This window comes from Saccostrea cucullata, unplaced genomic scaffold (genome assembly GCF_032062105.1).
Source record: "Saccostrea cucullata isolate Sc308-1 unplaced genomic scaffold, CSIRO_AGI_Scuc_v1 ctg223, whole genome shotgun sequence".
In the NCBI taxonomy this organism is placed as follows: Eukaryota; Metazoa; Mollusca; class Bivalvia; order Ostreida; family Ostreidae; genus Saccostrea; species Saccostrea cuccullata.
This window is the reverse complement of record NW_026927113.1, coordinates 73,209-86,734: the sequence shown is the minus strand read 5'-3', so window position 1 is coordinate 86,734 and position 13,526 is coordinate 73,209. Positions and strand designations below refer to the sequence as shown.

The window sequence follows — 13,526 nt, the reverse complement described above, 5'->3', positions numbered from 1 at the left end:
CAGTAAATCAAAAATAAAAAAAAAATTCACAAATATTATTGATTGGATTTGAAATGTTCTTTGCTGATATATCATGACAGTTCCCATTATGGTTTTTCTTTGTTTTTCATCCAATGCAGCCGTCTTTATATCCGTTCCTATTAAAGCAGCCCTATCTTTTGCCTAGACACAGAAACTGTGCAGCTTGTGTAACGTCTGTATTTTATATACATGAACATGACTTTGAAGTGCAAGAAGATGATATTATTTCGAATATGTTTGACTGCTTTCCATGTTAAAAAGCTGGCATTATTTCAAGATTATTTTCTGAAATAACGAAAGGTACGTCCCACCGCAATTTTTTTCGTGTTCTGGACCGTATATGTTAAAGAATTCTTATTTTGATAGTGACGATTTACTATTTTAAAAGATAAACAACACTTTATTATCCTGTCTTTTGATAAGATTTCCATTGCAACATTGTCATTTTCGGGGCTACATATTGCGAAAACCAAGACGAGTTATATAAAATGTGCAACGTACTTACACATATGTAGAAAAATACTTGTCTTAAAAACTCAATTTAAAACTTTCAATGAAATAGTTTCAAGGAGATCCATTAATTAAATTCATAAATACGTATGGTAAAATCATACAGATTTTTCATAATTGCATTTATTAATAACGTCTTTTTTGAAATATCGATTTTGAAAACTTGAGATAATGATTTTTAAGAACATGTACTTTAATCATAATATATTTAATCATATTCGGGTTATTTTTTGTACTGAATTTCGTAAATATGCAGTTTTATTGCGAGAAGAATTTGACTTTAATTTTTGCAAAAAACCATTTGAGCTTAGAAAGTGCGCGGAACTGTATATATGACAAAAAATTGTCTTAATTCTTATTTTTTAGGTATATCAATTCATCAATCCAAATATCCGATAAATATAAAATTGTCATGTTATATATTTAACATAGAATTTCACTTATTCATATTTCAATTATTTTTTTTTACTTAACATAATATTTTTTAATATTCAGCCAGTGTTCACTGGTGTAAGTATAATTATGTTAAAAGTTTCGTCTCAATTTCCTTTCAATTTTATTTAAGAATAATATATGTTCAACATGCTGAAGGTAGGTATTCTGTTGATACATGTATATAGTATACATGTTCAAAACAAATAAAATATGTCGATCCTTTTTGCATAAAATGATCTAAAATAAGCCTCTTTTTACTTACTAGTAAATCTTCGTTAAAGGAAACGTTGGATCTAAAAAAAACTTTTTGATATTTCGTTCATTGAATGGTCTATAATGAATTTTACCTGTTACTGCCATTTGTTTTAACTTAATTATAAAGTAACAAGACATCAAAGTTATGAGTAAACTGGCTGTTGGAGGCTGCCATGTTGAGAGATAAAGTTATCGCGCTTGCTAAATATTTCCCACAATCCTCACTTTTATGACGTATTGCAGGCCATCTGGCTCTAAGTGTAAACACTATCATGTTGGAATCAAGTTGTGAAAATGTGCCAATTAAGTGTGTGCAGTTTAATTTTCGATCTGAATATATTATAGAAAATATAATTTCAAATTCCTATGCTTCTAGTGTTTCAAAATTCAGGAAAATAAAAGAAGAAATTAATAACAAAAAGCCATAAACTGGTCAGATTTAACTTTAATTAAAAACTTAGCTGCAAAGGTTGTATTATTTTACATGATTTTAATTAAAACATTTTTAAAATTCTAATGTGTCAAAAAAGGATGTTAATTTAATTCCTAGAAATTAACAATTGCTTAAATTAGCTTATTTCTGAAAGAAGGAATTTTATTTTTCTGCAGTCATAAACACATTGACTCCAGCCATCTGGCATTTAAACTGTCTGCACTACGTCAGCAGCAGCCATGATAAGGTTTTCCCAATGCTGCTCCAATTAAGCTATCAAAATCCAATTTAACTGCTGTTATCAGCAGCGCAGTTTTGTTAGATGCAGCTTTTCTTTTTATATGAGAGGTACAGTTTTATATATAAAAATTTAAATTCTGACCAAACGTTCCCTTTAACTGCGAGGCTTAGTAGGCTAACAACAAAAGTCTGGAAAGGAACTTTCTCTATACAGCGGTTTCTAACAGATCTGAAATAAAACTAAATACAACCTCAACATTTTGAAGAGCTGACTTATCATTCTTGAACTTAATTGGAAATGGTACGATCTGGAATGGAATTGCAAACCATTATTAATGATATCAATATGATAATTTCTAGCACCTATACCTACACAGTATTCAACAGGCCTAACTTAATTTCCTTCAACATCTCTTTCACAGACAGATAATTTTTCAAAATAATCTACTTGATTCAAAAATACGAAAATAAATCCATTTGCTTGTTCAATATTGAATTATGAAGAAGAATTTCATACTTCTCAACTGATTTATTGAGTAATTGTATTGCTTGTGCTCAAAGAATAGGTGCTTGGTTCGGGGGTTGCTGTGCACTTGACTTGACTTGACAAGTTGAAGCAGATTTTGTTTTTTGATACTTCACAACATCTCGAGAAAGAAAAAAAAATTAGAAATAAAACAGAGGCTGATTTTAAACATTTTGCTTGTTCTCATACAATACACCTGGTTTGGTATATTTTTCTGAAATTTTATATATTACACGTTTAGCATCAAGAAAAAAGTGTCTATGATGTACATAATGATTTTAACGTTACAATCGTCAATTTCCATTACCTATGCAGCAATATTCCGTCATTCCCTGCAAAAAAAGTTTACATACATGTATCTCAAGTGATTCAATACACAAGGACATGCTCTACGCATGAACAATTTCTAGAAAGAGAATTATGATTGATTAACAAGTTGATGAAACAAGATTATTATCAGTCTCGTAGAAAGTTATCATTTCGTCTGTTCGTTGGTAGATATAATGACTTTGTCAGCAAATCCAATTTATCCTCATGTCAAATTCTGACTGGCGTTTTTTTTTCATTTTCATTGTTAGTCCATTTTATACACTGAATTGACCATGGACTTTTCCCATTATTTCCCAATAATTGCAAAGGATACACAGCAGGAGTGATTGGACGGCAGGGGTTGCACAATCCACCATAGCACTCGATCCACCTCTTCTGTTTTGCAGGTTTGTGTTTACTCTGCTCCTATTTTGTAATGTTTTCTTTTATTTAAAACTTTTAAAAATTGTAAGTTATCTCCATATGTTTCATTTCTTAAATCTTCTTTAAAGTACATAAAACATTTACTGCTTATAATAATATTTTTTGCATTATATAGAAAATTGTAAAATATTCATGAAAAACACACTAATTTTGATGGAAGAAATGTTTGTAAATACAAAAAAAAACTAACATTAAATTAAACAGGAACATCGCTTATGAAGGCTTCAGAAATAGATTTTTGGAGAAAAATACAAAAGTCTGATTTACAGATCTTTAGAAAAAAATGTTTTAATAAACATCTCTGATTTGTTTTACTACATGCAATTGCCGTTTGATTTTTAAATAAACAGAGCAGATCTACACCCTCGTATCTGTAGTTTTGACAGCACGCAACAAAATGTAATGGATACAATATAAAATGCTCAAACTTTAGAAGTTATTGTTAATTTTTAATCTAGATAAGTTTATTTGCAAATGTTGAGAAAAAGATTATGCTACTTGTTCAAATTAGCCAATCACTCGTGATAGAATTTTTAGAAAATGAAAACAATTTAATTAGTCCCATCTGTTAAGGGATCAGATGAGAAAAATAAAACGTGCTTTCGCTTGTGTAAGAAATACGATATAGGTTGCAACAAATCCATACATATCAATGTGTAGAATTTCAGTTATTCATCAAAAATTGAATATCGAGATATACATCTAAATCGGTCAAATTTCTAAAACTGGAAACAGATTGAAATCCGTCTTTTAATTCATCTAAAAGAAATTATATCTTTAAATTTGTCTCATATACTCATTGCTGGAAATTCTTTCCATTGTTTATAGTTTTATGCATATGACTTCTTCTCTAGTTAATCTCATATCAAATTATATGATTACTCATTAACTTGAAATCTTTTGAAAAAAATCTAATTCAACCTGAATTTGAAAGCTTGTTACATTCTACACTGTCATAAGGCCATGGATACATATACTTGTTATCCTTACGATGAGGAGTACTTCGAAAGCCATTATAACGCACCTTTTGGAAAGTGCAATCACATGAAGACTTTTACATACAATTATCACTCGTATGTTAGTAAGGCAATACGCTTTTATGAGTTTCTTTCTCTATAATGACTTAACTTTTATATGAGAGATGTGGCACACATTATCAGAATCTCTCCAAACTGTATATGATAAAAGTCTCTGATACCCTTAACTAAATCTAGGCAAAAATTGGTTGCTAAGTGTTACAGTAATTGGTTGGTATGTATTACAGTAACCATTGCAACATGTCACAAAAATTAAAAAATTGCATTTTTGAACATTCTTAGAGCCCACTAGTTAACATGTGCGAAAAAGCAAACAACTGACATTGATTGTTTCCAAAAGTTGAAGGTATGGTGCCTTAAATGTCTGATAAACCTATTTGGTAAATCAGCATATATATATATATATATATATATATATATATATATAGAAAGCACAGAGAAATTCACTTTTACAAGGATACTTACTTCCGCCCCGGCCCGGGGTTGAACTCTCGACCTACGGAAACTGTCTCCTAGCAGTGCAGGAGCAGCGCGTTAGACCGCTCGGCTATCTAGGCAAGTTAAAAAACTTGCTTTCGATGCCGATGGAATTCTCACAACGCTGTCCTACACTACACGGTCATTGAGAATGGAAGTGAGATACAGTTATTTGGACATTAGTTTTTAGAGGATTGTTACCAATACATGTTGTGATGAAATTAATTTTATTTATAAAGCACAAATTACAACAACTCTGAAACTAATATAACTGCCCTAAGTGAAGAAATATTAATATAGAAAGCACAGAGAAATTCACTTTTACAAGGATACTTACTTCCGCCCCAGCCCGGGGTTGAACTCTCGACCTACGGAATCTGTCTCCTAGCAGTGCAGGAGCAGCGCGTTAGACCGCTCGGCTATCTAGGCAAGTTAAAAAACTTGCTTTCGATGCCGATGGAATTCTCACAACGCTGTCCTACACTACACGGTCATTGAGAATGGAAGTGAGATACAGTTATTTGGACATTAGTTTTTAGAGGATTGTTACCAATACATGTTGTGATGAAATTAATTTTATTTATAAAGCACAAATTACAACAACTCTGAAACTAATATAACTGCCCTAAGTGAAGAAATATTAATATAGAAAGCACAGAGAAATTCACTTTAACAAGGATACTTACTTCCGCCCCAGCCCGGGGCTATTTATAAATATTTATTTATAAATAAAATTAATTTCATCACAACATGTATTGGTAACAATCCTCTAAAAACTAATGTCCAAATAACTGTATCTCACTTCCATTCTCAATGACCGTGTAGTGTAGGACAGCGTTGTGAGAATTCCATCGGCATCGAAAGCAAGTTTTTAACTTGCCTAGATAGCCGAGCGGTCTAACGCGCTGCTCCTGCACTGCTAGGAGACAGATTCCGTAGGTCGAGAGTTCAACCCCGGGCTGGGGCGGAAGTAAGTATCCTTGTAAAAGTGAATTTCTCTGTGCTTTCTATATTAATATTTCTTCACTTAGGGCAGTTATATTAGTTTCAGAGTTGTTGTAATTTGTGCTTTATAAATAAAATTAATTTCATCACAACATGTATTGGTAACAATCCTCTAAAAACTAATGTCCAAATAACTGTATCTCACTTCCATTCTCAATGACCGTGTAGTGTAGGACAGCGTTGTGAGAATTCCATCGGCATCGAAAGCAAGTTTTTTAACTTGCCTAGATAGCCGAGCGGTCTAACGCGCTGCTCCTGCACTGCTAGGAGACAGATTCCGTAGGTCGAGAGTTCAACCCCGGGCTGGGGCGGAAGTAAGTATCCTTGTAAAAGTGAATTTCTCTGTGCTTTCTATATTAATATTTCTTCACTTAGGGCAGTTATATTAGTTTCAGAGTTGTTGTAATTTGTGCTTTATAAATAAAATTAATTTCATCACAACATGTATTGGTAACAATCCTCTAAAAACTAATGTCCAAATAACTGTATCTCACTTCCATTCTCAATGACCGTGTAGTGTAGGACAGCGTTGTGAGAATTCCATCGGCATCGAAAGCAAGTTTTTTAACTTGCCTAGATAGCCGAGCGGTCTAACGCGCTGCTCCTGCACTGCTAGGAGACAGATTCCGTAGGTCGAGAGTTCAACCCCGGGCTGGGGCGGAAGTAAGTATCCTTGTAAAAGTGAATTTCTCTGTGCTTTCTATATTAATATTTCTTCACTTAGGGCAGTTATATTAGTTTCAGAGTTGTTGTAATTTGTGCTTTATATATATATATATATATATATATATATATATATATATATATATATATATATATATATATATATATATATATATTCTTCAAAATAGACGTGCCTCATGTTAGCGGTGTTGAGCGCGCGAGAATGAATGACTCGCTGAGCTGTCCACTTGACCCTACACATTCTATATAATTAATCCATCAGGAAAGGCGTGGATCTGAGAATTTTCACAATTTACCAACCTAAATGTTTCCGGAAACCTCCAAACACATTATCGCATTAAATACATAAATACAATTATCATTCTAATAATTGTTGTTTTCTATGGTACATATAACAAAGTATTAAAATATAAAAAGAAATATTCGTTGAATTTTATTAAGTCGTAAAAGTTAAAAAAAAGAAGACAATTTTCGGATGAAATGTGGCCAAATACTGTTAAATCACTAATTTTTGTGGGGGGTTAATTTTCGTTGTTTTCGTGGTATGAAGGGTCCAACGAATTTATGTCCGACGCGAAATGTCCACCGCGAAATGTAAATTTTCATATGTACAACTACTAAAAAGTTTTCATCTACGAAATCAAATCCCCACGAACCAACATTTTTTCCTCAAACCACGAAAATTTGACCCCACGAAAATATGTGACTTTACAGTAATAGTGAAAAAGGAGCTTGAAACATATACATATACCAAGTACAATTAGTAATCCTTCATTTTTGTTGGCAGTCTATACATACATATATAAATTTATAGTAAACATGTTTTCAAGGTCATCAGGACCTGCATTTTTTAATTCAAAATGCTAAGTGCATGGAAAAGGAACTGTTGCTATAATTTTTTTTTATCAACTTAGGTCAGTCGCGGCAGATATTCGAACTCGCGACCTTCTGGTCAGAAAGCAAGTGCCATACAGAATGAGCTCCCTGCAGAGACCAGGCCTTCAACTTTTGAAAACAGTCAATGTCACTTGAATTCTCATGTTTAATCCTCAAGACAGTAACACTGACCAAATCTTAATTACTGATTTTCCTTGGGCCCATTGTGTCAACATAGCAAGCATAAATATTATTTTTAGAACAAGGTCAATAAGGTCAAACATTTTCATTGTTTTTTTTTACTTCAGTTTTTGATTGAGTTTGATCATTTTTTCAGCGTACTCTCAGTATTTCAGCAGCTATAAGGACAGATAATACAAACAAAAATTGGATTTCTGGATTGCTATATATTTTTTGACCTAATTTCATTTAAATTACTCCAAATAATAAATTTCTAGAATATAAAGAAATTGTAAACCTTCTGTGACATTCAAATGCTACACTTCTGAAACCATCTTTATTATTATATGCAAATATTTTTCACTTAAAATTCTATTTTTGAGCAATTTTTAATAAAAAATAATAAAAATTGCGCAGTGAAACTTCTTTTATTCATTAAAACATGACCCAGCTTATTATTTTCAAAACTTTTGACAAAAGTTTGCTTTTATCATCTGCGCTTAATGTAATCCAAATGTACCATTGTTTACCACTCACTTAGAGATATATCATAAACGATTTCTATACAGCATAAGTGGCAACAACTTGTTATATTCTTGCAAGAATGTTTTTTTTTTTTTTTGTTTCTAGATTTTATTAAGGCTCAATAAATATTTTAAGTAACTGAAATTTTCAATTTATCAATTTGTTTCCGGCTATTATCATGGCTACCAAGACACATAGGAACAACATTTTAAACGATATATGTTTGTGGTGTCGGGCAAAATCTCTTGAAAATCGGTGACAATGCGTGGCAAAGAAGTTTAAGTGACTATCGAGAAAAGGTATTAAAAGCTTAAAAAGCGATTAAATGACGAACGAACACTAATTTTGTTTGATAAACGTTATGACGTATTTTCAAAATATGTTTTTTTTTTTTTTTTTTTTTTTTGTATTTGAAACCTTTTGCTAAGTTGCATTTTATAAATCGTACTTATGCCTTTCAAAAGGCGAAACGTCTGATAATCATTTCTTTAATTAGATTTGTAAAGTTGTAAAACAACCATTTTCTGCATTTTTAAATGTATGTTTTTTCCCTGATACGTTTACTTCCTTCTTTTTTTAACAAGCATGGTAGCTTATTCTGTAGGACACTTGCTCCCTGTTCAGAAGGTCGTGAGTTCGAATTTCTGCCGCGACTGACCTTCGTTAATAAAAAAAAATATGAACAGCAACAGTTCCTTTGCCATGCGCGTGGCACCTTTAAGTAAAAGCTGTGGGTCCAGCAGACCTTAAAAACCCAGGCGTTGTGTCAAGGTAGACGCTAGAACGAAAAAGATTCCCCAGTGCTCAAACGCTGTAAGTAAAAGTGAAGCCCTTCATCAGATTTTTCTGATTGTACAAATTTCAAATAGGACGTAAAACAACATTCAATCCATCAATCTATTAATCACTTTTTTCATCCATTAACATTTTTTATTTTTTTTTTGTTAACAGATAGAAGCTGTAAAACGAAATTATTAAACAAAAAGAGGGACAATGTATATATTAAACTTGGTTTTAAATGAAAGTCGACCTTTGGTTTATAGCGTAATCACTGGAAGGGTACGATAAATTTCGCATTTTTTTAATATGTAATTATATCGAGTTTTTGTTTATATAATTTTGTCACATTTCTCTTTATAAATACATCGAGATTTTTTTCTGTTTCGAATTTCCTCTATATATTGAGGTCTGATTTTACATATTGCTTTTCCAAGTTATGCATACAAGTTGGAACTAATGGGTTTCCGTAGAATTTGATGGATAACTCCAAAAGATAAATTATGTAAATAAAGTTTGTTTAGTTTGTAATCAAAATATCAAATATTAAAATAAGAATACACCAGAAAGCTTTTTCAAGAAACGCTTACAAAATGTGTTGGCAACGTATATCTTTATTCATTGAAGTCGTTCACGGTATCTTACAGAAGAAAGCTTACTTTGTAATCGTGATGACTGGATTTTACATCCTTTTTCGCTTTGCACAAACCTAAGGAATAAGGATTAATGTTAACTCAACCTTCGCCAAATGCATGCCATGGGTTTATTGGATATGAGCTTAAAAACCGCTCGAGGTCCTATGTCATTATAGAAGTTTGAACTATAAACTGCTTGGTGGTCTTGAGTGATACTAGAGATGTCAATTTTAGCTTAAAGTGTTTAAAGGTGAGTTTTCTTTATACACGGAAATTTGGTAAAACAGAATCAATTTATCAATAAATTTACAACATTGTTTACATGATATTCAATCAACATCAGCGTTTCTCATTACGCGTTTTGCCCTTGTTGTATCAACTGGATTATTATTGAATACCATGATTGCTGAAAAATGTTCTAAAAGGACACATTATGTTTCATTTAATTCGTCCTTTTAGATTTTAAATATAATTTGATTTTGATTACTTACTTTGTGTTTTGATAACCCCTATCAAGGAACATATGTTCAAGCTGAAATTTTATTTCGAGAAATCCTATAGCATTTTTACGATGGTTGACCCAAATCTAACGAAAACGAATACCAGCTCAATCTGAGCAACCGTGTTCGTCCTTTATATTTACATGTTATCCGATCATTAAAAAAAATAGTGATATCTTCTCGTCGCACATGTTCTATAAGATTATCATATAAATGCAGCAATTTTCAGTAAAAGTTACCAGCAATTCTCAGTAAAACGTTTCCAGATTGCAACAAAGAGGTACATGTAAATCAAAAACTTTTTTTAATTTTATATTAAAACATTAATGCTTATTATTTTTTTTTAAACTTTTAAATTGTTCAGAATTGCTTACATTTGAAATATATTTTCAAAAAAAGATAATTTTCTACTTTTTTTTTTTTTTTTTTTTTTTGCTATTTACTTAACTTTATTTTCTCAATAAACTTTATAATGTAAAGGTTTTGTTTTCTCCGAACCAACATTACTTTTTATAAATACGAATTTTGAAGATGCTTTAGATATACAAACATGATTTAAGACTGAAATTGATGGATTTTTTGCACAGAAATTATTTCCTATCATGAAAATCATCGTATTCAAAAATGACTTCTGGGTCCCTTCAACCGCAGTTTTTGATTGGTCTCTACGTAGTTACTCGTTAGATAAGTTATATTAAGGATGTTTTATTTTAAAAAGTACACATTGGTAAATTACTCATTATAGAAAGACTCAAATCCGAAAGAAAATCGCTGTCGGTATGTATGTTTCTGAGCTACAGAACAAATACTTTAACGTTTTGACATATCAATTGTAGCCTTTGAGTTAACTGCTTTCATCCTTAAGATCGTTTATCGGAAATATCATGGCAATAAAATAAATACAGATGTATAACCGCTCTTCTCATAAAATAGCTTAAATAACATTTATCCTTGAAGAAATCATGAAAATAACTGTGGAAAAAAATTACTGTGTGACCTTATTGGACTAAAAAGTATCATATTTTGTGTATAAAAAACTATTCTGACAAAATTTATTTTCTGATATTAAAATCTATGTCCGATTAGTTTCGATCAGTGAGAAGTATCGATGGAATAGTTTAAAAGTGTAATGCATCTTGAGTTCTTTAATATATCCTCACTTCTATGTTAAGCCTGTTGAATGGATGTGTATTTTTTTTTTACAGAAATATCAACCCAAAGACAGTCGTTGAATATTCTGATAAAAATATTTTTTGAGAAGAATATTTTGGACTAAAGTTTTAAGATCTTTAATTCAATAGATGAGAGGTTTGAGGTATCCGACCCAGATAAGAACATAATTTTCTAACCTTAAATATTTATCCTGTATTGAATACCCTAAAACTAATTCAAAAAAGTTAGGGTAGAAAAGAACTTATCAGAAGATATTTTTTTTTAATTCGAATTCCCGAGCAATAATTAATTAATGAAGGATTTATTGAGGTCTATTGAAACAGGTTAATTTGTGAAAATAAAAATTTAAATATCAATAATATAAAAAATGGAATAATGGAAAGTTGTATATAAGTATTAAGAATAGAGAAAAGATTTAAACAAATTAACCAGACAATGTTTTTCTTAGAAATAAATTCCATTGATTAAAAGCAAAGGGATAGCTCTTCAAGTACTGGTCAAGGTCAAATATTACGACACATTCCAGTTATACGTACCAATGATGAAACATTAAGATTAAGTTTACATATCCTGAGTATTCAGCCTTGTGTATCAGTTATGAATTCAGATTCAGTGAATCTTAGACTATTATGGATCGGATCCTTAAGGAATTTCATTTTTAATATCGAACCATCACAAGAAAATGTAACTTTATTTTCTAGGATGAAGACTGTCATATTACTCTGCATTGTGCTCTTTACATATCTTCTGATCTCCACTGAAGTGGATGCGAAAAAAAAGAGATGTAGGTGTAGCTGTGGTGGCCCGTATGGACTTGGTTGTGGGTGTAGATGTACATTCAAGAAGAGAAATGCTGTAATGTTCCTATCATGTATACATAAACTACACGGGATAGTTAATATTCAAACCATTGAGACGTCTTTTTTCGAATATAATACTAATCAGATGTAGGATACATAAATCTTTAACTTTACATTCATTGATCTAACTAAAGTGATTAAAATATTTTCTTTTAAGCTTTTTTTGTTTACACCTAATCAATCTAGATAGTTTTAAAAGATCGGTTTTTAAGAAGCAATATTGTTAAGAAACGTGTAGCAAAGAACACCGATGTGATATACTACAGAGTTGTCAATTGTTTCTGTTTTACCACATTGTCACTTAATATCTAAACAGATGAACACCTTCGATGATATGAAAATGAAGAATATTTTAGATCGCTGCAATTTTGCGACACTTTATTACAATTTTTTGTACATAAATTCTTTATAAGCGAGAGAAGATCTTCACGAATTTTGATTACTGGTCTATATAATTTTAAAGAATTTTTAAGAACACTGTAATAGACCATATTATAAATAATAGAATGAAATATTTTTGAAACCATAACGTCTCCATTAAATACTCGTATATAAAATAATTTTCTCGCTTATAAAAAGTTATTTACAGTACATGTTCAACGAAAACCAAATTTAATTGTTTAGCGTGATTAAAAAGTCGATTATAAACACCTTTTTTTAAACGATAGGAAGAAATCGCAAAGAGATTTCCTCAAGCAGATGACAATTCACAGGTATGTTAATTATATAACCTATTACTAATGTTGAATCAAATTCAAACTTTGCAAATATTTCGTTTACAAAACCGTTGTATATTTACAGCTGGAAGATTTGAATGCAGACATATTGAGAGATTAAGATAAAAGAGGTGTTTGTCGATAAAATTAACTTTTCTGATAAGTAAAATTTTGATTGCAGGCTTTGTCTTAGTTATTTCTCAAAATATTTTTATTTGATTTTAAATTCTAGAAGCATACTATATTCAGTGTCATTGATTATAAAACTTTAAACTTAAAGCTCTATGTGAACTGATTATTCACTTGATTGTCTAAGGCTACTATTGAGAAAATACGGGTTTCGATTACACGACATGACTCTCGGAGCATTATAACTTGGTGCACTAGTGTAAAGAAGAATGAGATTTTCTACACAACACCACTGGACCTTTTGCCATCACAATGTATACTGAGTATTAAGGGGCAGATGTGGGGTTTTGGTTAGGTATCATAGTGGTTAAAATCCTGAAGCGGTTTTTTCTTTGAAAATTAACAATATGTTAAGTAAAAAAACTTTGCTTATGAATCATAGGGGACCAAAAAACATGTGCACGGGTTGTTAAAATGTATAAACTTCCAATTTAGTGAAAGGGAATGCTTGAAAGCGTAACAGATTGTGCTGAAACCTATGGAGACCTAACCAAGAAAAACATATGAATTCTTTTTCGGAGGTTTTGATCCCATTTTACGGATGATAAATAAAGGTTTATCAAAATACTTAATCTGTATGTATTTTTTCTTATAATTATTTTTTTTTATTTCTGAAATAAATATAAATATAAACTTTTGTGACTAAATTCAGATTTGCCAAACTGGTTTCAAACGTTTGGCAACAAGGAGTTTCGAAATAAAGGGCTTTCTTTTTATCT

At 31.0% G+C, this 13,526-nt stretch overlaps 1 long non-coding RNA gene across 1 annotated transcript; it reads left to right on the top strand.

The window, feature by feature from the left end:
* The first annotated feature begins 11,747 nt into the window (after window positions 1-11,747).
* LOC134273483 (uncharacterized) lies at window positions 11,748-12,799 on the top strand. The gene is made up of 3 exons (XR_009993404.1): window positions 11,748-11,897; window positions 12,571-12,615; window positions 12,704-12,799. It is a non-coding gene; the product is annotated as an uncharacterized LOC134273483 (long non-coding RNA).
* The last annotated feature ends 727 nt before the right edge of the window (window positions 12,800-13,526 follow it).